This window comes from Rattus norvegicus, chromosome 13 (genome assembly GCF_036323735.1).
Source record: "Rattus norvegicus strain BN/NHsdMcwi chromosome 13, GRCr8, whole genome shotgun sequence".
Lineage (NCBI taxonomy): Eukaryota > Metazoa > Chordata > Mammalia > Rodentia > Muridae > Rattus > Rattus norvegicus.
Window position 1 is genome coordinate 8,489,123 of NC_086031.1, and position 23,612 is coordinate 8,512,734.

The following is a 23,612-nucleotide window of genomic DNA, read 5'->3' on the forward strand; positions in this document are numbered from 1 at the left end:
TATTTAGTGGTCCTTTGATCTGGGAGTCTTCACTCTCTTCTATACCTATTATCCTTAGGTTTGATCTTCTCATTGAGTCCTGGATTTCCTATGTGTTTTGGACCAGTAGCTTTTTCTGCTTTACATTATCTTTGACTGTTGAGTTGATGATTTCTATTGTAGTTGATGACTACATGATGCCATGTAGTCTTGGTTGCTGTTGCTTGGGTTCCTGTGCTTGCTTCTCACCATCAGATTGTCTCTAGTGTTACCTTGTTCTGCTATTTCTGACAGTGGCTAGACTGTTCTATAAGCCTGTGTGTCATGAGTGTTGTAGACCTGTTTTCCTGTTTTCTTTCAGCCACTTATGGGAACAGAGTGTTCTGCTTTTGGGCGTGTAGTTTTTCCTATCTACAGGTCTTCAGCTGTTCCTGTGGGCCTGGGTCTTGAGTTCACCAGGCAGGTCGCTTGGAGCAGGAAGTTTTGTCTTACCTGTGGTCCTGAGGCTCATGTTTGCTCGTTGGGTGTTGCTTATGAGCTCTCCGAGGGGGCAGCAACCAGGAAGATCTGTGCCAACCTTTCCGGGAGCTTCTGTGCCCCAGAGTTCCAGATGGCATTTGCTGTTTTCCTCTGGAGTCAGAGATGTGTGCAGAGTGTAGTCTCTTCTGGTTTCCCAGCGTGTCTGCCTCTCTGAAGGTTTAGCTATCCCTCCCATGGGATTTGGGTTCAGAGAACTGTTTATGTGGTCAATCCCTTCAGGTTCCAATGGTTTCTCAGATGTAGCGGACTTGCTGCTCCTGTGCCCTTATCCAAGGGAACCCAGAGGCCGTACACAGTTACCTCTTGGGCCAGGGATGTGGGCAGGGGTGGGCAGTGTTGGTGGTCTCTTTCGCTCTGCAGTCTCAGGAGTGCCCACCTGTCCCGGCGGGAAGCTTTCTCTCCCATCGGGTTTGGGAGACTTAATTCTCTAATCTGAAGAGGCTTAGTCACTCAAAAATTACATTTGTCCTTAAATGTTTATTTTTACTCCTAATCTAACCTCAAGAATAAGCTACAAATATTGAAATAAATATGCATAAATTTGTATTCTTTTTTTCACTTTGTACACCAACACTTTACATGTCTTTCAAAGCTACCTAGATTATCTCAGTAACTGGATTTTACAAGGAATATTAAGGTGGGACCACTTCCTGAGATATTTCCAACCATTAATGAGATTTTTATAACTCTTTTCATACTATTACACAATCATAATGGTTATGAACCTCAGCAATGACCAGCATGGCAGGATATTAACAAATGTGTGATAACAGGTTTATACTTGTATACTTTATGTAAGGCCTACTTAATAGCAAAAAATTCATGCATGCTACGCTAAACTCAGCCAGCAACCTTTGCATGGTGTGGCAATTTAACTTAGAGGAATATGTATTTTTGCTATTTTAATTATTAATATAATTAAAGATTGCATCCTAAATATTTATACTTATGCCCACATATTAAGTATAACTTTCACCCCTCACATAATTAGTTTTCTCTGCAGTAGACTCATACCATTACAGAAACTGTGACTGATCAAATTGCAAATAACAACAGACTATGAAGTGCCCAAACACACCTGATACATATATAATACCACCCTTACATCTAAGTCTCAAAGAACATCATGAAAAAGAGCACAAAAGATAGAACCAAAAGAAAGGGTATCTGCTGTAAAATTCTGTCCCTTATGTGTGACAGAGAATTTGCTCCCATGAAATCTCTATATGTCTGCCTAAATAAAATTTGAACATTGGTTACATGAGTTTACATGGAAATAAGGATATTTGAATCTCACATGGCCCATGATTTGAAGAAGAATGACAGAAGGTTAATGACCCTAGAGAAAACAAATCAGTCTTTTCTCAAGACTATCCATCTATTTGGTTATCAAAAACTAAGTGTTCAGACTTACACACACATACACACACACACACACACACACACACACACACACACAAATACTTTTTTCTTTTACTGTGGCTTCTCTTGTTTAGTGCAAGAAATAATAATGATATGGAAAAATATATATGTTTAGCAAAAAAATGTCAGGATTTGAGGGGGCTATGTAAGGAGGAGAGGGAAGCAAAACAATATAAATGTAGTACAGAAGGTTCTCAATGAGAAAAAAAGTTGCTACATGTTAGGAAATATGTATGAGGTAAAAAACACACAATGCCCATGGTAAAACAGACCATATGGACCTTACAATAAAGGAAGACCAGGGTGTGGATGCTTGAGTCCTGCATAGAGGGGCGGGGGAACAGGATGATCAAGCGAGGTAGAGAGAGGGTGAGATCTGAGAGAGAGAAGGAGCAAAAAAAGGGAGAAGGATCAAGTACTGAAGGGGATAATAGAGAGGTACAGCAGGTCAGAAAATGAAATAAAAATATGTTGCAGTGAGGAGTTTTGCAAGGAGTAACCAGGAAGGAGAATATCATTTGAGATGGAAACAAATAGAACAAATAATGTGAAAACCAATTTTAGAATTTCAGTCTGGAAGTGACATGGTCCAAAATGTCTTGCATGTTTGTAATGACTGACTTTGATAATATTGTGTTATCTCACATTTAAATGGGACAGATAAGCAATAGCCTGACCACACAAAGTAAGGAAAAGCATGAACAATGCATATTAAAGATGATACCTAGACTGAACTATGGCTCCAACTGCATATGTATTAAAAGGATGGCCTTACAGGGTATCAATGGAAGGAGAATCACATGGTCCTGCCATGCTTGGACCCCCAGTGTAGGGGAATGTCGGGGTGGGGGTGGTGGTGCTAAGGGGGGATGAATGGGGAGGAGAACACACTTATAGAAGGAGAGGGGGAGAAGTGAGGACACTGATGGACAGAAAACTGGGAAAGGGAATAACACTTGAAATATAAATAAGAAATACCCAATTTAAAAAATGGAAAAATAAATAAATAAATAAATAAATAAATAAATAAATACTGGCTTTTAGATAGAGCATGGAAAAACCTAAACACAGCATTCACATACACAAAGGAATGTGGGTAGGATATGAACTTGGTGGGTAAAGGAGATGAAGAAGAATAACATTGGGGCGGTGAGAGAGAGACCCAACCGCCTGGTCAGGTGGGCACTCCTGAGGCTGCAGAGCGGAAGAGACCACCAACACTGCTCACCCCTGCCCACATCCCTGGCCCAAGAGGAAACTGTATAAGGCCTCTGGGCTCCCGTGGGGGAGGGCCCAGGAGCGGCAGGACCCCTGCCACAGACACCTCCGGACCCTGAAGGAAACAGACCGGATAAACAGTTCTCTGCACCCAAATCCCGTGGGAGGGAGAGCTAAACCTTCAGAGAGGCAGACAGGCCTGGGAAACCAGAAGAGACTGCTCCCTGCACACACATCTCCGACGCCAGAGGAAAAAGCCAAAGACCATCTGGAACCCTGGTGCACTGAAGCTCCCGGAAGGGGCGGCACAGGTCTTCCTGGTTGCTGCTGCTGCAGAGAGCCCCTGGGCAGCACCCCACGAGCGAACTTGAGCCTCGGGACCACAGGTAAGACCAAATTTTCTGCTGCAAGAAAGCTGCCTGGTGAGCTTGGGACACACGGAAGCAGAATTTCTCTAGAACCGGGCACGTTCTGTGTTTACCGGAAGTCCCACACCCGCGGATCCCGGCCCGCAGCAGCTCTCTGCTCCCAGACCCGGTGAGAGAGAGACCCAACCGCCTGGTCAGGTGGGCACTCCTGAGGCTGCAGAGCGGAAGAGACCACCAACACTGCTCACCCCTGCCCACATCCCTGGCCCAAGAGGAAACTGTATAAGGCCTCTGGGCTCCCGTGGGGGAGGGCCCAGGAGCGGCAGGACCCCTGCCGGAGACACCGCCGGACCCTGAAGGAAACAGACCGGATAAACAGTTCTCTGCACCCAAATCCCATGGGAGGGAGAGCTAAACCTTCAGAGAGGCAGACAGGCCTGGGAAACCAGAAGAGACTGCTCCCTGCACACACATCTCGGACGCCAGAGGAAAAAGCCAAAGACCATCTGGAACCCTGGTGCACTGAAGCTCCCGGAAGGGGCGGCACAGGTCTTCCTGGTTGCTGCCGCTGCAGAGAGCCCCTGGACAGCACCCCACGAGCAAACCTGAGCCTCGGGACCACAGGTAAGACCAAATTTTCTGCTGCAAGAAAGCTGCCTGGTGAACTCAAGACACAGGCCCACAGGAACAGCTGAAGACCTGTAGAGAGGAAAAACTACACGCCCGAAAGCAGAACACTCTGTCCCCATAACTGACTGAAAGAGAGGAAAACAGGTATACAGCACTCCTGACACACAGGCTTATAGGACAGTCTAGCCACTGTCAGAAATAGCAGAACAAAGTAACACTAGAGATAATCTGATGGCGAGAGGCAAGCGCAGGAACCCAAGCAACAGAAACCAAGACTACATGCCATCATCGGAGCCCAATTCTCCCACCAAAACAAACATGGAATATCCAAACACACCAGAAAAGCAAGATCTAGTTTCAAAATCATATTTGATCATGATGCTGGAGGACTTCAGGAAAGACCTGAACACACTTAGGGAAGCACAGGAAAACATTAATAAACAAGTAAAAGCCTACAAAGAGGAATCGCAAAAATCCCTGAAAGAATTCCAGGAAAACACAATCAAACAGTTGAAGGAATTAAAAATGGAAATAGAAGCAATCAAGAAAGAACACATGGAAACAACCCTGGATATAGAAAACCAAAAGAAGAGACAAGGAGCTGTAGATACAAGCTTCACCAACAGAATACAAGAGATGGAAGAGAGAATCTCAGGAGCAGAAGATTCCATAGAAATCATTGACTCAACTGTCAAAGATAATGTAAAGCGGAAAAAGCTACTGGTCCAAAACATACAGGAAATCCAGGACTCAATGAGAAGATCAAACCTAAGGATAATAGGTATAGAAGAGAGTGAAGACTCCCAGCTCAAAGGACCAGTAAATATCTTCAACAAAATCATAGAAGAAAACTTCCCTAACCTAAAAAAAGAGATACCCATAGACATACAGGAAGCCTACAGAACTCCAAATAGATTGGACCAGAAAAGAAACACCTCCCGTCACATAATTGTCAAAACACCAAACGCACAAAATAAAGAAAGAATATTAAAAGCAGTAAGGGAAAAAGGTCAAGTAACATATAAAGGGAGACCTATCAGAATCACACCAGACTTCTCGCCAGAAACTATGAAGGCCAGAAGATCCTGGACTGATGTTATACAGACCCTAAGAGAACACAAATGCCAGCCCAGATTACTGTATCCAGCAAAACTCTCAATTAACATTGATGGAGAAACCAAGATATTCCATGACAAAACCAAATTTACACAATATCTTTCTACAAATCCAGCACTACAAAGGATAATAAATGGTAAAGCCCAACATAAGGAGGCAAGCTATACCCTAGAAGAAGCAAGAAACTAATCGTCTTGGCAACAAAACAAAGAGAATGAAAGCACACAAACATAACCTCACATCAAATATGAATATAACGGGAAGCAATAATCACTATTCCTTAATATCTCTCAATATCAATGGCCTCAACTCCCCAATAAAAAGACATAGATTAACAAACTGGATACGCAACGAGGACCCTGCATTCTGCTGCCTACAGGAAACACACCTCAGAGACAAAGACAGACACTACCTCAGAGTGAAAGGCTGGAAAACAACTTTCCAAGCAAATGGTCAGAAGAAGCAAGCTGGAGGAGCCATTCTAATATCAAATAAAATCAATTTCCAACTAAAAGTCATCAAAAAAGATAAGGAAGGACACTTCATATTCATCAAAGGAAAAATCAACCAAGATGAACTCTCAATCCTAAATATCTATGCCCCAAATACAAGGGAACCTACATATGTAAAAGAAACCTTACTAAAGCTCAAAACACACATTGCACCTCACACAATAATAGTGGGAGATTTCAACACCCCACTCTCATCAATGGACAGATCATGGAAACAGAAATTAAACAGTGATGTAGACAGACTAAGAGAAGTCATGAGCCAAATGGACTTAACGGATATTTATAGAACATTCTATCCTAAAGCAAAAGGATATACCTTCTTCTCAGCTCCTCATGGTACTTTCTCCAAAATTGACCATATAATTGGTCAAAAAACGGGCCTCAACAGGTACAGAAAGATAGAAATAATCCCATGCGTGCTATCGGACCACCACGGCCTAAAACTGGTCTTCAATAACAATAAGGGAAGAATGCCCACATATACGTGGAAATTGAACAATGCTCTACTCAATGATAACCTGGTCAAGGAAGAAATAAAGAAAGAAATTAAAAACTTTTTAGAATTTAATGAAAATGAAGATACAACATACTCAAACTTATGGGACACAATGAAAGCTGTGCTAAGAGGAAAACTCATAGCGCTGAGTGCCTGCAGAAAGAAACAGGAAAGAGCATATGTCAGCAGCTTGACAGCACACCTAAAAGCTCTAGAACAAAAAGAAGCAAATACACCCAGGAGGAGTAGAAGACAGGAAATAATCAAACTCAGAGCTGAAATCAACCAAGTAGAAACAAAAAGGACCATAGAAAGAATCAACAGAACCAAAAGTTGGTTCTTTGAGAAAATCAACAAGATAGATAAACCCTTAGCCAGACTAACGAGAGGACACAGAGAGTGTGTCCAAATTAACAAAATCAGAAATGAAAAGGGAGACATAACTACAGATTCGGAGGAAATTCAAAAAATCATCAGATCTTACTATAAAAACCTATATTCAACAAAATTTGAAAATCTTCAGGAAATGGACAATTTCCTAGACAGATACCAGGTATCGAAGTTAAATCAGGAACAGATAAACCAGTTAAACAACCCCATAACTCCTAAGGAAATAGAAGCAGTCATTAAAGGTCTCCCAACCAAAAAGAGCCCAGGTCCAGACGGGTTTAGTGCAGAATTCTATCAAACCTTCATAGAAGACCTCATACCAATATTATCCAAACTATTCCACAAAATTGAAACAGATGGAGCCCTACCGAATTCCTTCTACGAAGCCACAATTACTCTTATACCTAAACCACACAAAGACACAACAAAGAAAGAGAACTTCAGACCAATTTCCCTTATGAATATCGACGCAAAAATACTCAATAAAATTCTGGCAAACCGAATTCAAGAGCACATCAAAACAATCATCCACCATGATCAAGTAGGCTTCATCCCAGGCATGCAGGGATGGTTTAATATACGGAAAACCATCAACGTGATCCATTATATAAACAAACTGAAAGAACAGAACCACATGATCATTTCATTAGATGCTGAGAAAGCATTTGACAAAATTCAACACCCCTTCATGATAAAAGTCCTGGAAAGAATAGGAATTCAAGGCCCATACCTAAACATAGTAAAAGCCATATACAGCAAACCAGTTGCTAACATTAAACTAAATGGAGAGAAACTTGAAGCAATCCCACTAAAATCAGGGACTAGACAAGGCTGCCCACTCTCTCCCTACTTATTCAATATAGTTCTTGAAGTTCTAGCCAGAGCAATCAGACAACAAAAGGAGATCAAAGGGATACAGATCTTAAAAGAAGAGGTCAAAATATCACTATTTGCAGATGACATGATAGTATATTTAAGTGATCCCAAAAGTTCCACCAGAGAACTACTAAAGCTGATAAACAACTTCAGCAAAGTGGCTGGGTATAAAATTAACTCAAATAAATCAGTTGCCTTCCTCTATACAAAAGAGAAACAAGCCGAGAAAGAAATTAGGGAAACGACACCCTTCATAATAGACCCAAATAATATAAAGTACCTCGGTGTGACTTTAACCAAGCAAGTAAAAGATCTGTACAATAAGAACTTCAAGACACTGAGGAAAGAAATTGAAGAAGACCTCAGAAGATGGAAAGATCTCCCATGCTCATGGATTGGCAGGATTAATATAGTAAAAATGGCCATTTTACCAAAAGCAATCTACAGATTCAATGCAATCCCCATCAAAATACCAATCCAATTCTTCAAAGAGTTAGACAGAACAATTTGCAAATTCATCTGGAATAACAAAAAACCCAGGATAGCTAAAGCTATCCTCAACAATAAAAGGACTTCAGGGGGAATCACTATCCCTGAACTCAAGCAGTATTACAGAGCAATAGTGATAAAAACTGCATGGTATTGGTACAGAGACAGACAGATAGACCAATGGAATAGAATTGAAGACCCAGAAATGAACCCACACACCTATGGTCACTTGATTTTTGACAAAGGAGCCAAAACCATCCAATGGAAAAAAGATAGTATTTTCAGCAAATGGTGCTGGTTCAACTGGAGGGCATCATGTAGAAGAATGCAGATCGATCCATCCTTATCACCCTGTACAAAGCTTAAGTCCAAGTGGATCAAGGACCTCCACATTAAACCAGACACACTCAAACTAATAGAAGAAAAACTAGGGAAGCATCTGGAACACATGGGCACTGGAAAAAATTTCCTGAACAAAACACCAATGGCTTATGCTCTAAGATCAAGAATCGACAAATGGGATCTCATAAAACTGCCAAGCTTCTGTAAGGCAAAGGACACTGTGGTTAGGACAAAACGGCAACCAACAGATTGGGAAAAGATCTTTACCAATCCTACAACAGATAGAGGCCTTATTTCCAAAATATACAAAGAACTCAAGAAGTTAGAACGCAGGGAAACAAATAACCCTATTAAAAAATGGGGTTCAGAGCTAAACAAAGAATTCACAGCTGAGGAATGCCGAATGGCTGAGAAACACCTAAAGAAATGTTCAACATCTTTAGTCATAAGGGAAATGCAAATCAAAAAAACCCTGAGATTTCACCTCACACCAGTGCGATTGGCTAAGATCAAAAACTCAGGTGACAGCAGATGCTGGCGAGGATGTGGAGAAAGAGGAACACTCCTCCATTGTTGGTGGGATTGCAGACTGGTAAAACCATTCTGGAAATCAGTCTGGAGGTTCCTCAGAAAATTGGACATTGAACTGCCTGAGGATCCAGCTATACCTCTCTTGGGCATATACCCAAAAGATGCCTCAACATATAAAAGAGACACGTGCTCCACTATGTTCATCGCAGCCTTATTTATAATAGCCAGAAGCTGGAAAGAACCCAGATGCCCTTCAATAGAGGAATGGATACAGAAAATGTGGTACATCTACACAATGGAATATTACTCAGCTATCAAAAACAACGAGTTTATGAAATTCGTAGGCAAATGGTTGGAACTGGAAAATATCATCCTGAGTGAGCTAACCCAATCACAGAAAGACATACATGGTATGCACTCATTGATAAGTGGCTATTAGCCCAAATGCTTGAATTACCCTAGATCCCTAGAACAAACGAAACTCAAGACGGATGATCAAAATGTGAATGCTTCACTCCTTCTTTAAATGAGGAAAAAGAATACCCTTGGCAGGGAAGAGAGAGGCAAAGATTAAAACAGAGACTGAAGGAACACCCATTCAGAGCCTGCCCCACATGTGGCCCATACATATACAGCCACCCAATTAGACAAGATGGATGAAGCAAAGAAGTGCAGACCGACAGGAGCCGGATGTAGATCGCTCCTGAGAGACACAGCCAAAATACAGCAAATATAGAGGCGAATGCCAGCAGCAAACCACTGAACTGAGAATAGGTCCCCTATTGAAGGAATCAGAGAAAGAACTGGAAGAGCTTGAAGGGGCTCGAGACCCCAAAAGTACAACAATGCCAAGCAACCAGAGCTTCCAGGGACTAAGCCACTACCTAAAGACTATACATGGACTGACCCTGGACTCTGACCCCATAGGTAGCAATGAATATCCTAGTAAGAGCACCAGTGGAAGGGGAAGCCCTGGGTCCTGCTAAGACTGAACCCACAGTGAACTAGTCTATGGGGGGAGGGCGGCAATGGGGGGAGGGTTGGGAGGGGAACACCCATAAGGAAGGGGAGGGGGGAGGGGGATGTTTGCCCGGAAACCGGGAAAGGGAATAACACTCGAAATGTATATAAGAAATACTCAAGTTAATAAAAAAAAAAAAAAAAAAGAAGGGGAGGGGAATTTGACCTGGAAACTGAGAAAGGAAATAAAAATTGAAATGTGAATAAGTACCCAAGTTAATAAAGATGGAGAAAAAAACTTGAAAAAAAAAAAAAGAATAACATTGGGTAATGAGAGGCATAATATGTTAATAGTATACTTTATACATGCTTAAATAGTTTATGGAAAATATTTAACATTTATATTAAATATTACCTGATACATTAATCCAATAAATAATTCCTATTAGCTCATATGAGTTAAAATTGTACTTTCTTTCCTTATAACTTAAAATTCAAATATGTGTCTTTGAACTAAAAAATAACACTTCCCAAGAAACAAGCACCATTCCCCTTTATTTTCTTTTTTTTCATCTTATTTTATTTTTTATTAGATATATTTCTTTACTTACATTTCAAATGCTATTCCCTTTTTCTGGTTTTCTGTACGTAAGCCCCCATCCTTTACCCCTCTCCCTTCCGTTCCCCTTACTGCTCCCTCCATATTCCCCTGCACTGGGGGTTCAACCTTGGCAGGACCAAGGACTTCACCTTCCAATGGTGTCCCAACAAAGCTATTCTCTACTACATATGCAGTTGGAGCAATGGGTCAGTCCATGTATGGTCTTTTGGTAGTAGTTTAGTCCCTGGAAGCTCCGGTTGGTTGGCATTATTTTTCTTATGTGGTTGAAATTTCCTTCAACTCTTTTAAACCTTCCTCTAATTCCTCCAAAGGGGGCCCTGTTCTCAGTTCAGGGGTTTGCTGCTAGCATTGACTTCTGTATTGGACATGCTCTGGATGGGTCTCTTAGGAGAGATCTATATCCAGTATATTTCAGCGTGAATTTTTTTAGCTTCATCAATCTTATCTAGTTTTGGTAGCTGTATATACTTATGGGCCACATGTGGGTCAGGCCCTGAATGGCCATTCCTTGAATTCTGCTCTAAACTTTGCTTCCATATCCCCTCCTATGGATATTTTTGTTCACTTTTTTAAGGAGTTTAACATCTATATTTTGGTCATCCTTCCTCTTCAGGTTCCTGTGGTGTGTAGATTGCATCTTGGGTGATTCGAGCTTTTTGGTTGATATCCACTGATCAATGAGTGAATACCAAGGTTTTTTTTTTTTTTTCTGTGATTGAGTTATTTGATGCAGGATGATATTTTCTAGTTCATTCCATTTGCCTGTGAATTTCATGAAGTCAATGTTTTTGATAGCTGAGTAATATCTCATTGTATAGATGTACCATATTCATAGATTGAAGGGCTTCTGGGTTCTTTCCAGATTCAGGATATTATAATTAAGGCTGCTATGTAAATAGTGGAGCATGTGTCTTTACTGCTTGTAGGAGCATCTTTTGGGTACATGCCCAGTAGAGGTATAGCTGGGTCCTCAAGTAGTGCAGTGTCCAACTTTCTGAGGAACCTCAAGACTGATTTCCAGAATGGTTGTGACAGTTTGCAATCCCACCAAAAGTGGAGGAGTGTTCTTTCCTCACATCCTTGCCAGCATTTGCTGTCACCTGAGTTTTTTTTTTTTTTTTATTAACTTGAGTATTTCTTATATACATTTCGAGTGTTATTTCCTTTCCCGGTTTCCGGGCAAAAATCCCCCTCCCCCCTCCCCCTCCCCCCTCCCCTTCCTTATGGGTATTCCCCTCCCAACCTTCCCCCATTGCCGCCCTCCCCCCAACAGTCTAGTTCACTGGGGGTTCAGTCTTAGCACGACCCAGATCTTCCCCTTCCACTGGTGCTCTTACTAAGACGTTCATTGCTACCTATGTGGTCAGAGTCCAGGGTCAATCCTTGTATAGTCTTTAGGTAGTGGCTTAGTCCCTGGAAGCTCTGGTTGCTTGGCATTGTTGTACATATGGGGTCTCGAGCCCCTTCAAGCTCTTCCAGTTGTTTCTCTGATTCCTTCAACGGGGGTTCTATTCTCAGTTAAGTGGTTTGCTGCTGGCATTCGCCTCTGTATTTGCTGTATTCTGGCTGTGTCTCTCAGGAGCGATCTACATCTGGCTCCTGTCAGTCTGCACTTCTTTGCTTCATCCATCTTGTCAAATTGGGTGGCTGTATATGTATGGGCCACATGTGGGGCAGGCTCTGAATGGGTGTTACTTCAGTCTCTGTTTTAATCTTTGCCTCTCTCTTCCCTGCCAAGGGTATTCTTGTTCCCCTTTTAAAGAAGGCGGGAAAAATTCACATTTTGATCATCCGTCTTGAGTTTCATTTGTTCTAGGCATCTAGGGTAATTCAAGCGTTTGGGCTAATAGCCACTTATCAATGAATGCATACCATGTATGTCTTTCTGTGATTGGTTTAGCTCACTCAGAATGATATTTTCCAGTTCCAACCATTTGCCTACGAATTTCATAAAGCCGTTGTTTTTGATAGCTGAGTAATATTCCATTGTGTAGATATACCACATTTTCTGTATCCATTCCTCTGTTATAGAGCATCTGGGTTCTTTCCAGTTTCTGGCTATTATAAATAAGGCTGCGATGACCATAGTGGAGCACGTGTCTTTTTTATATGTTGGGGCATCTTTTGGGTATAGGCCCAAAAGAGGTATAGCTGGATCCTCAGGCAGTTCAATGTCCAATTTTCTGTGGAACCTCCAGACTGATTTCCAGAATGGTTGTACCAGTCTGCAATCCCACCAAAAATGGAGGAGTGTTACTCTTTCTCCGCATCCTCGCCAGCATCTGCTGTCACCTGAGTTTTTGATCTTAGCCATTCTCACTGGTATGAGGTGAAATCTCAGGGTTTTTTGATTTGCATTTCCCTTATGACTATAGATGTTGAACATTTCTTTATGTGTTTCTCAGCCATGTGGCATTCCTCAGCTGTGAATTCTTTGTTTAGTTCTGAACCACATTTTTAATAGGGTTATTTGATTCCCTGCAGTCTAACTTCCTGAATTCTTTGTATATTTTGGATGTAAGCCCACTATCAGTTGTAGGATTGGTAAGGATCTTTTCCCAATCTGTTGGTTGCCATTTTGTCCTAACAACAGTGTCCTTTGCCTTACGGAACCTTTACATGTCGATTCTTGACTTTAGAGCATAAACCATTGGTGTTTTGTTCAGGAAATTTTCTCCAATGCCCATGTGTTCAAGATTCTTCCCCACTTTTTCTTCTACTAGTTTGAGTCTATCTGGTTTGATGTGAAGGTCCTTGATCCACTTGGACTTAACCTTTGTACAGGGTGATAAGCATGGATCGATCTGCATTCTTCTACATGCTGATCTCCAGTGGAACCAGCATCATTTGCTGAAAATACTATATTTTTTCCATTGGATGGTTTTGACTTCTTTTTCAATAATCAAGTGTGTGGGTTCATTTCTGGTTCTACAGTTCTATTCCACTGGTGTATCTGTCTGTCTCTGTACCAATACGATGTAGTTTTTTTCAGTCTTGCTCTGTAATACTGCTTGAGTTCAGGGATAGTGATTACCCCCAGAAGTCCTATAATTGTTGAGGATAGTTTTAGCTATCCTAGATTTTTTTGTTATTCCAAATGAATTTTCAATTTATTCTGTCTAACTTTCTGAAGAATTGGATTGGTATTTTTATGGGGATTGCATTGAATCTGTATATCGCTTTTGGTAAAATGGCCATTTTTACTATATTACTCCTGCCAATCCATGAACATGGGAAATCTTTCCATTTTTTGTGCTCTTCTTCAATTTCTTTCTTCAGAGGCTTGAAATTCTTATCATAAAGATCATTCACTTGCTTGGTTAAAGTCACACCGAGGTATTTTTTATTATTTGGGACTATAATGAAGGGTATCATTTCCCTAATTTCTTTCTTGGCTTGTTTCTTTTTTGTGTACAGGAAGGATACAGATTTATTAAGTTAATTTTATACCCAGCCACTTTGCTGAAGGTGTTTAACAGGGTTAGTAGTTCTTGGTGGAACTTTTGGGTTCATTTAAATATACTATCATATTATCTGAAAATAGTGATATTTTGACTTCTTCTTTTCCAATCTGTATCCTCTTGATCTCCTTTTGTTGTCTGATTGCTCTGGCTAGAACTTCAGGAACTATACTGAATAAGTAGGGAGAGAGTGGGCAGTCTTGTATAGTCCCTGATTTTAGTGGGATTGCTTCAAGTTTCTCTCCATTTAGTTTAATGTTAGCAACTTTGTTTGCTGTATATGGCTTTTGCTATGTTTAGGTATGGACCTTGAATTCCTATTCTTTCCAGGACTTTTATCGTGAAGGCGTATTGAAATTTGTCAAATCCTTTCTCAGCATCTAATGAAATGATCATCTGGTTTTTATCTTTCAGTTTGATTATATAGTGGATTATGTTGATGGTTTTCTTATATTAAACCATCCGTGCATGCATGGAATGAAGGCTACTTGATCATGATGGATGATTGTTTTGATGTGCTCTTGGATTCGGTTTGCCAGAATTCTATTGAGTTTTTGCCTCGATATTCATAAGGGAAATTGGTGTGAAGTTTTCTTTCTTTGTTGGGTCTTTGTGTGGTTTAGGTATAAGAGTAATTGTGATTTCATAGAAAGAATTCAGTATCACTGAATAACCAGGCAAGTGGCTTGGAGCAAAAAGTTGGTCTCACCTGTGGTCTTGTTGTTCTTGGGAGGCTGCTTTTGAGCTCTCCATGAAGGTGGCAACCAGGAGGGCCAGTGCCACCTTTTCCCAGGGCCCCCGTGCATCGGGGTCCCAGATGACGTTAGGTGTTTTCCTCCGGAGTCAGAAATGTGGGCAGAGTGTAGTCTCTTCTCGCTTCTCAGGCATGTCTCCCCCTCTGAAGGTTTACCTCTCCCTCCTACGAGATTTGAGTGCAGGGAGCTGTTGACCAATTCCCTTCAGGTCTGGGAGGCATCTGGACTACAGGGGACCTGCCCCTTGAGTTTCCTTATCTTCCAGTTTCCTGAGACCTATAGTTTCTTCTTGGCCCAGGATCTGGGCAGGGGTAGGCATTATTGGTTTTCTATCCTGTTCTGCAGTCTCAGGAGTGCCCACCTGTCTGAGTGGTGAACTCTCTCTCCCCCAATCTTTACTGTATTAATCCTACCAAACCGTTAGCATGGGAGACCTTTCCATCTTCTGATATCTTCTTCAATTTCTTTCTTCATATACTTGAAGTTCTTGTAACACAGAGCTTTCCCTTTCTTGGTTAATGTCACACCGAGTTACTTTATATTATTTGGAACTATTGTCAAGGGTGTCATTTCCCTAATTTCTTTCTCAGCCCATTTATCTTTAGAGTAGAGAAGACTACTGATTTGTTCCAGTTAATATTATACCCTGATACTTTGTTAAAGTGTTTTATCACATTAAGTAGTTCTCTGGTTGAACTTTTGAGGTAACTTTAGTACACTATCATGTCATCTGCAAATAGCGATATTTTCATTTCTTCTGTTCCAATTTGTACCCTTTTGATTTCCTTTCATTTTCTGATTGCTCTGTCTAGTAGTTCAAGTATTGTATTAAATGAGTAGGTAGAGAATGGGTGGCCTTGTCTAGTCCCTGATTTTAGTGGGATTGCCTCAAGTTTTTCTTCATTTAGTTTGATTTTATCTACTGGTTTGCTGTATATTGCTTTTACTATGTTTATACATGGAGCTTGAATCCTGAACTTCCATGAATTTTATTATGAAATGGTGTTTAATTTTATAAAATGTTTTCTCAGCATCTAATGAAATGATCATGGGGTTCTTATGCTTGTTTATATAGTGGATTACATTGAAGGATTTCCATATATTAAAATATCCCTTCATCCCTGGGATGAAGCCTACTTGATCAGATTAGATGATGGTCTTAATGTGTTCTTGGACTTGGTTTACAAGAATTTTATTGAGTATTTTTACATCAATATTCATAGTCGAAACTAGTCCGAAATTCTCTCTCATTGTTGGGTCTTTGTGTGGTTTTGGTATAAGAGTAATTGTGACTTCATATAAGGAATTTTGTAGTGCTCCATCTGTTTCTGTTTTGTGGATTAATGTGGACAGTATTGGTATGAAATCTTCTACCAAGGTCTGTTATAATTCTGCACTAAACCCATCTGGTTTTAGTCTCTATTTTGTTGGGAGATTTTTAATAACTGCTTCTATTTCATCAGGTGTTATGGGGTTGTTTAGGTGGGTTTATTTTTTCCTGATTTAATTTTCGTGCCAGTTATCCATCCAGAAAATTGTTCATTTCCTCCAGAATTTCCAGTTTTGTTGGATATAGGCTTTTGTAGTAGGATCTGATGACTTTTTTTAAAATTTCTTCAGATTCTGTTGTTATATCTCCCTTTTCATTTCTGATTTTGTTAATTTGGATACACACTTTGTGACCTCAGTTTAGTGTGGCTAAGGGTTGATCTCTCTTGATGATTTTCTCAAAGAATCAGCTCCTTGTCTTGTTGATTCTTTGTATAGTCCTGTTCATTTCTACTTGGTTGATTTCAGTCACAAGTTTGATTATTTTCTGACTTCTACTCCTCTTGGATATATTTGTTTCTTTTTGTTCTAGAGCTTTTAGGTGTGCTGTCAAGCTGCTGACATATGCTCTCTTCTGGTTCTTTGTCAGGAACTCAGAGATATGAGATTTCCTCTTAGTACTACTTTCCTTATGTCCCATAAGTTTGGGAATGTTGTATCTTCATGTTAACTAAATTCTAAGCAATCTTTAATTTTTCTTTAGTTCTTCCTTGACCAAGTTGTCATTTTGTAGAGCAGTATTCAACTTCCATGTATATATGGGCTTTCTGTCATTATTGTTGTTTTTGAAGACCAGTCTTAGTCCGTGGTGATCAGATAGGAGACATGGCATTATTTCTATCTTCCAGTAACTGTTGAGGACTATTTTGTGATGAATTATATGGTCAATTTTTGAGAAGGTACCATGAGATGCTGAGAAGAAGGTACATACTTTTGGTTTAAGATGGAATGTTCTATAAATATCTGTTAAGTCCATTTGGTTTATAACTTCTGTTAGTTTCTCTACATCTCTGTTTAGTTTCTGTTTTCCTGATCTGTCCACTGATGAGTGTGGAGTGTTGAAATCTCCTACTCACACCATGTGAGGAGAAATGTGTGCTTTGAGCTTTAGTAAGGTTTCTTTTATGAATGTAGGTGCCCTTGCTTTTGGAGCATGGATATTTAAGATTGAGAGTTCATCTTGGTGAATCTTTCCTTTGATGAATATGAAGTGTCCTGATTTATGTTTTTTAATTAATTTTGGTTGAAAGTCAATTTTATTTGATATTAGAATGGCAACTCCAGCTTTTTTCTCCTGGCCATTTGCTTTGAAAGTTGTTTTTCAGCCATTTACTCTGAGGTAGTGTCTGTCTGTCTTTGTCTCTGAGGTATGTTTCCTGCCTGTACCAAGATGCTGGGTCCTCTATATGTATCCTGTCTATCAGTCTGTGTTTTATTATGGGGGAATTGAGTTTGCTGATGTTGAGAGATATTAAGGAATACTGATTGTTGCTTACTGTTATTTTCATTGTTAGAGGTAGATTTATGTTTGTTTGTCTCTCTTTTGGTTTCATTGAAAGGACCTTATATTCTTGCTTTCTGTAAGGTGTATTCTCTCTATTTATGTTGGAGTTTTCCATTTATTATCCTTTCTAGGACTGGATTTGTAGAAAGATATTGTGTAAATTTGGGTTTGTCTTGAAATATCTTGGTTTCTTGATCTATGTGAATTGAGAGTTTTGCTGGACACAGTAACTTGGGCTGACATTTTTGTTCTCTTAGGGTTTGTATGACGTCTGTCCTGGATCTTCTGGCTTTCATAGTCTCTGGTGAGAAGTCTGGTGTAATTCTTATATGTCTGCATTTGTATGTCACTTGATTTTTTTCCTTACTGCTTTTAATATCCTTTCTTTGTTTTTCTGCATTTGTTGTTTTAATTATTACATGATGGGAGCAATTTCACTTCTGCCCCAATATATTTCGAGTTCCGTAGGCTTCTTATATGTTTACTGGCATCTCTTTTTTAGATTTGGGAAGTTTTTCTATAATTTTGTTTAATATACTGGCCCATTAAATTGGGAGTCTTCACTCTCTTCTACACCTATAATCCTAGGTTTGATCTTCTCATTGTCCTGGATATCTTTAATGTTTTGGGGTAGGAGTTCTTTGCGTTTTGCATTATCTTTGACAGTTCTGTCAACGTTTTTTATAGTATCTTCTGCCCCTGAGATTATCTCTTCTATTTCTTGTACTCTATTGGTCAATCTTGTATCTACAAATCCTTGTCTCTTCCTTAGGTTTTCTATATCCAGAGTTGTCTCCCATTGTGCTTTCTTTATTCTTTCTTGTTACATTTTAAATCCTGAACTGTTTTTTTCAATTCGTCCACATGTTTGGTTGTATTTTCCTGTAATTCTTTCAGGGATTTTTGTGTTTCCACTCTAATGGCTTCTACTTCTTTACTTGTGTTTTCCTGAATTTCTTTAAGGGAGTTCTTTATGTACTTCTTAAAGTCCCCTATCATTATCAAAAATATGTGACCTTAAATCTAAATCTTGTTTTTCATGTGAGTTTGGATAACCAGTATTTTCTTTGGTTAGAAATTGGACTCTGATTATGCCAAGTACTCTTAATTTCTGTTGCTTACATGCTTTTGCCTCTAGCCATTGGGTTGTCTCTGGTATTTCCTTTTCTTGGTGTTTCTGAGAGTAACTTGACCCTGATGTAGGCCTTTGTGTCAGCACTCCTGTAGAACTGTTTTCTTTCAGACTTTCCTGAGAAGAGGTTCTCTGAACAGGTGCATAAGTGCTCATGATGACTGTCTTTCACTTTTAGGCACTGGCAGGAATAAAAGGGTCCTGCCCATGATTGCTCCTAGGACCTTGCACCCAGGGACACAGTTGGCACAAGTTGACTTCCTCTTGTGTCTGGAAAGTGGGCAGAGGGTAGTCTCTTCTGAATTCTCAGGAATGTACACACTTCTGAATGTCCAGTCTCACAAATCTGTGGGATTTGGATGCAGGGAGATGTTTGGCCAGTCAGTTCGGTCCTGGGTGCAGAACAGAGCTGCAGGTACTGGTGGCTGACTGTTCTTATATTCCTGTGTCCAGAGGCATAATGCAGTTTCTCTTTGGATTGGGAATGTGGGCAGAGTTATGCAGAAGTGGCAGTGTGTTCTGCGGTCTCAGGATGTCTGCATACCTGGGTGTTCAGCTCTCTTCCCCATGGGATTTGGGTTCAGGGAACTCTCCCTTCTCCTTTCATTTTTTAAAGTTTCATCATTATCCTCTTCAGGATGCATACCAGCTGAATACCACTTCCACACTAATTCTGAAAGGGATAAATTATCACTTCCACCACTCAGTTATTATCCACTTATCAATGAGTGTATACCATGTGTGTATTTCTGAGACTAGGTTTTCAAACTCAGGATGATATTTTCTAGTTCATTCCATTTGCCTATGAATGTGCCAAATATAAAGTGGCATAGATGTTTTAGTCTGTTTTTTAGTTGTCATACAAATCAATACCTATGTCTGAATGGTTTATGAGGAAGAGTAGCTCCTTCTGCTCCTGGTTTCAAGAATAGGTACTTAAGTTAAGATACAGTAGCTGCATCTTTCCAAGACTTCATAATACAGCAATCAGAATATGCTGGAATAAATAAAAAGAAAACAAGCATACAGATGAAACAGAAGTTAACGAGAAACGTCATAGTGTAAGGATATACTCTGGAGATCTCTAAACCAGGTCCGGGATCAAGGTTATTTATCTTCCTCTTATTCTAGGAACTAATCAACCCTTTAAGATCTTCCTTCTATATCCATGGTGGAAGGAGTAAAATTTCATTATTGGTTTTACAATCTTCACCTTTAGTTTTGTAAAATTGACTCAGACTAAAATCGTTTGAGAGGAGAATTCTCAATGTGGAAATACTGAGTTGCCCTGTATCCATTGGAAATTGTAATAAGTTAGGTGATATTTGAACACACAGTCCATTGTGAGTAAAACCATTCTCTACTGAGGAAAAATTGAGCTGAGGATACAGAAGGAAATGAATATGTACGGGTGTGCATGTTTTTGGATGTGATGTGATAGTTTACTTTGAGTTCCTAAGTTGGCTTCCACTCAATACTAGAAAATGACCTAGAATTATAAACCACACAAATAATTAGTCCTGAATATTAGCTTATGTCAAGGTATGTTGACATAGAAATAGAAATTCAATTCTAGAGGCAGGGTAATTTATTAACTCAGAAATCTATCCTGGTCTCAGTAACCTTTGAACTTCAAGAGGTCACTCAATGTAAAGATCAGTCCTGTTGTTATTGCAACCTGACCAAGTGTGGGGTGGCCAACACAATTACAAAAGACAATCTTGTTGACTACAGGAGTAATAGTTCCCTGTCAACAATGGGAGTGTGGATTGCACTACTCTCTCCCCAGGTAGCTTTTTTTTTCTGGAGCTGGGGATCGAATCCAAGGCCTTGTGCCTGCTAGGAAAGCGCTATACCGCTCTGCTAAGTCCCCAACCCCAGGTAGCTTTGATTGCTCCTGTTGTTCTTGCATATTTTTGAATTTATTTTCCAATCTTTTGGTCTAGAAAAACTATGGCTTCTCTGCCACATAGTTTCCTTCATTACTTATAGGATCCTAAAAGACCATCAGAGTCAAAACTCAATTACTGAGTTCAGAGAAGGTAATTAAATTACACAAACTGTACATTAAAAATAACAAATCAAAAAGAAAAGATATGTTAGGAAAAGTTATTTAAAATTTTAGTATATAATTTAGAAAAATATTTTTATAACAGTATTATTTAGAAAATATTGTGTATGGTCAGTGGGTGGGGATATGTTCACATTTATAGATAAAAGCATGAGATAAGAATCCTGTCAACTGCCTTGAGTGGGAGTCAGGGTGAAATAAGATCATGAAATTGGACAGATCAGTAAAGAGAAGGAAGAGAGAAGGTCTAAAGCCAGCTGGTTCTGGCCATGACTTACTTGAATATTACAAAATTTTACAAGCAATTTTTTCTTATTTTTGGTCAGGATTTCTCAGAAGCAATATAGGGAATTGAAGCTCTCAGATTTGTCTTCCAGCTGCTTCAAGGCTTGTCAGTAACAAACACCCTAATGAACATAATGTCAGTTTTCTTCCAACAAAAAAACATAGGTGATTCTATCTTCTTTGCTCTTATGTTTAGAAAATAACAAAAATTGAGGATGATGCTATAACCATTATCGATAGAAAGATGTTTGTCAAAATTACTTTATTAATACATAATTTTACTTTTCTAAAAACTGAAAGTATAATATTACAAAAGCATTAGAAGAAATATTTTAGAATTAAGCAAGTGTGTGCATGTGTGCACGTGTGTATGTGTGTGTGTTTCTGTGTGTGCATGTCTGTAATTGCTAATATGTTATTTTGAGCTATTAGATTTACATGAGCTTTGTGAGTTCCTCTGTAAGTATATAATCATGCATATGGCAGTAAGGTACCAATGAGGCCAGTACAGGATGTTGAATTCCTTAGAGTTAGAGTTACATGTGGTTACAAATTGGCCCTGATGATTGACATGTTTTGAACACAGGTCTTCATGACTAAGCAGCAAGTACTCTGAATCACTGTATCATCTCTCCAGCCCTTATTTATAATTTGTTATTCTTTTGATTTGTCATTTCTTATACTTAGCTGGTTGATCCCCTTGGTGAAAACCTATTTGCTCCTTATTTAACAATGGTTGTATTTTGAGATAGAGAGCATGATTTACTAGGGAAGTAGCTGCTGATATATAAGCTTAGGCTTTGATTCTCAGTACTGTGAGGGGAAAATGGTTTATGCCTTTATTTTTCACAAATTTCTCTTTATATTTATCTGCACATTTTGATATAAACATATATGAAGAATAATGATTGACGACCTTTTTTGTTTTATTACTTAGAAAATTGTTTACTTCAATAAATCAGTAGCTAATAAACATCACTTTTGTTAAGGATCAGGCAGCATCATCCTAGCTTTCTCAGACACATAGTGTCTGCAACACTGTCTAGTTTTGTGTGAAAATTCTGAGTTGGGAAAATTATTTCTTCCACTCTTAGATTTTCTTAGCTGTCTATAGTTCTTTGAGTAGGGTGGGAGATTCAGTAAAATTTTCTTATTCATTTTTGCATATCTATTGATGTTGAACTTGTTCAACTCATGGTTAATCAATATTGTTGGTGATATAGTTAGTGATACAGTTGCATTTTCAGATATTATTAGGAAACACATTCTCATAGTAGACTTCCTACTCCTCTGCCTCTTATAGTAATTCTACTCACTATTTCCACAATGATTTCCTGTAATGGTTTTAACCTGTCATATGGGAATTTCTCTTGAAGTAGAGTAAGGACTACAATTGAATGCAACTATAAAGAGAAATATTAATAATATAGTTAGGGGTTATTTAAGAATGTTTGTATATTAAGAATTGAGAATTAACCTTCACATATACACAGGAAAAATCAACATGCATTTCACCCCCTCTTCCCCACAGGCCCCAGAGCCAACATGTCTCCCAGGAAGTCTTCCTTAACCAGGGACACAGGAGGTCTGCCAAAGCCATGGAATCAGGAAAATTGCTCTAACCAGAGAGACAGTGAGTCTGTTCTAAACTGAGACACAAGAGGCCTGTTCTAACCAAAGACAGCACTGCTTGTCTCACAAGAGGCTTACCTTACGCCAGGTCACATATCTCTACCTGATTCTAAAGAGGGCTGTTGCAGTTCAAGACACCCAGGACACTTAAAACAACAGATAATCAGATGGTGGAAGGCAAGCACAACAACATACCCAATAGAAGTCATTGTAACTTGGCATCATCCAAACAACGTTTTACCATAGCAAGCCTCTGATTCCCTAAAAGACCTGAAAAAGAAGATTCTAACCAAAACCTTCATTTCACAAAGATGATAAACAAATCAAAAGAGGATGAAAATAAATTATTTAAAGAAATAAAGGCAAACACAAACAGGCTGAAGGTCTTAAAGAGGAAACAAATAAATCTCTTAAAGGAATACAGAATATGCAATCAAATTAGTTAAGGATCTGAAAAAAATGGTCCAAGACATAGTAAGGATAATGAATACAGTAAAGAAATCATAAATGGAAGGAACTCTGGAGATGGAAAACATAGGAAAAAAAACAGCAGATACAGATGCAGACATTACCAACAGAAAAGATGAAAACTTTTTTTTTTTTTTTAGTTCTTTTTTTCGGAGCTGGGGACCGAACCCAGGGCCTTGCGCTTCATAGGCAAGCGCTCTACCACTGAGCTAAATCCCCAACTCCTGAAAACTTTTGTTACCTAAGGAAGGTATGGCCATAAATGTACAAGAAGCCAACAGAACACCAAATAGTTTGGACAAGAAAATAAATACACCAACTGCATATCTGTCAAATCAGTAAATATATGGAACAAAGAAAAAATATTAGGAGCTGAAAGGAAAAACATCAAGTATCAGATAAAGGCAGTCCTATCAGAATTAAACCAGACTTCTCAAGAGAGATACTAAATGCCAGAAGATCTTGGACATATGCCAAGTATGTC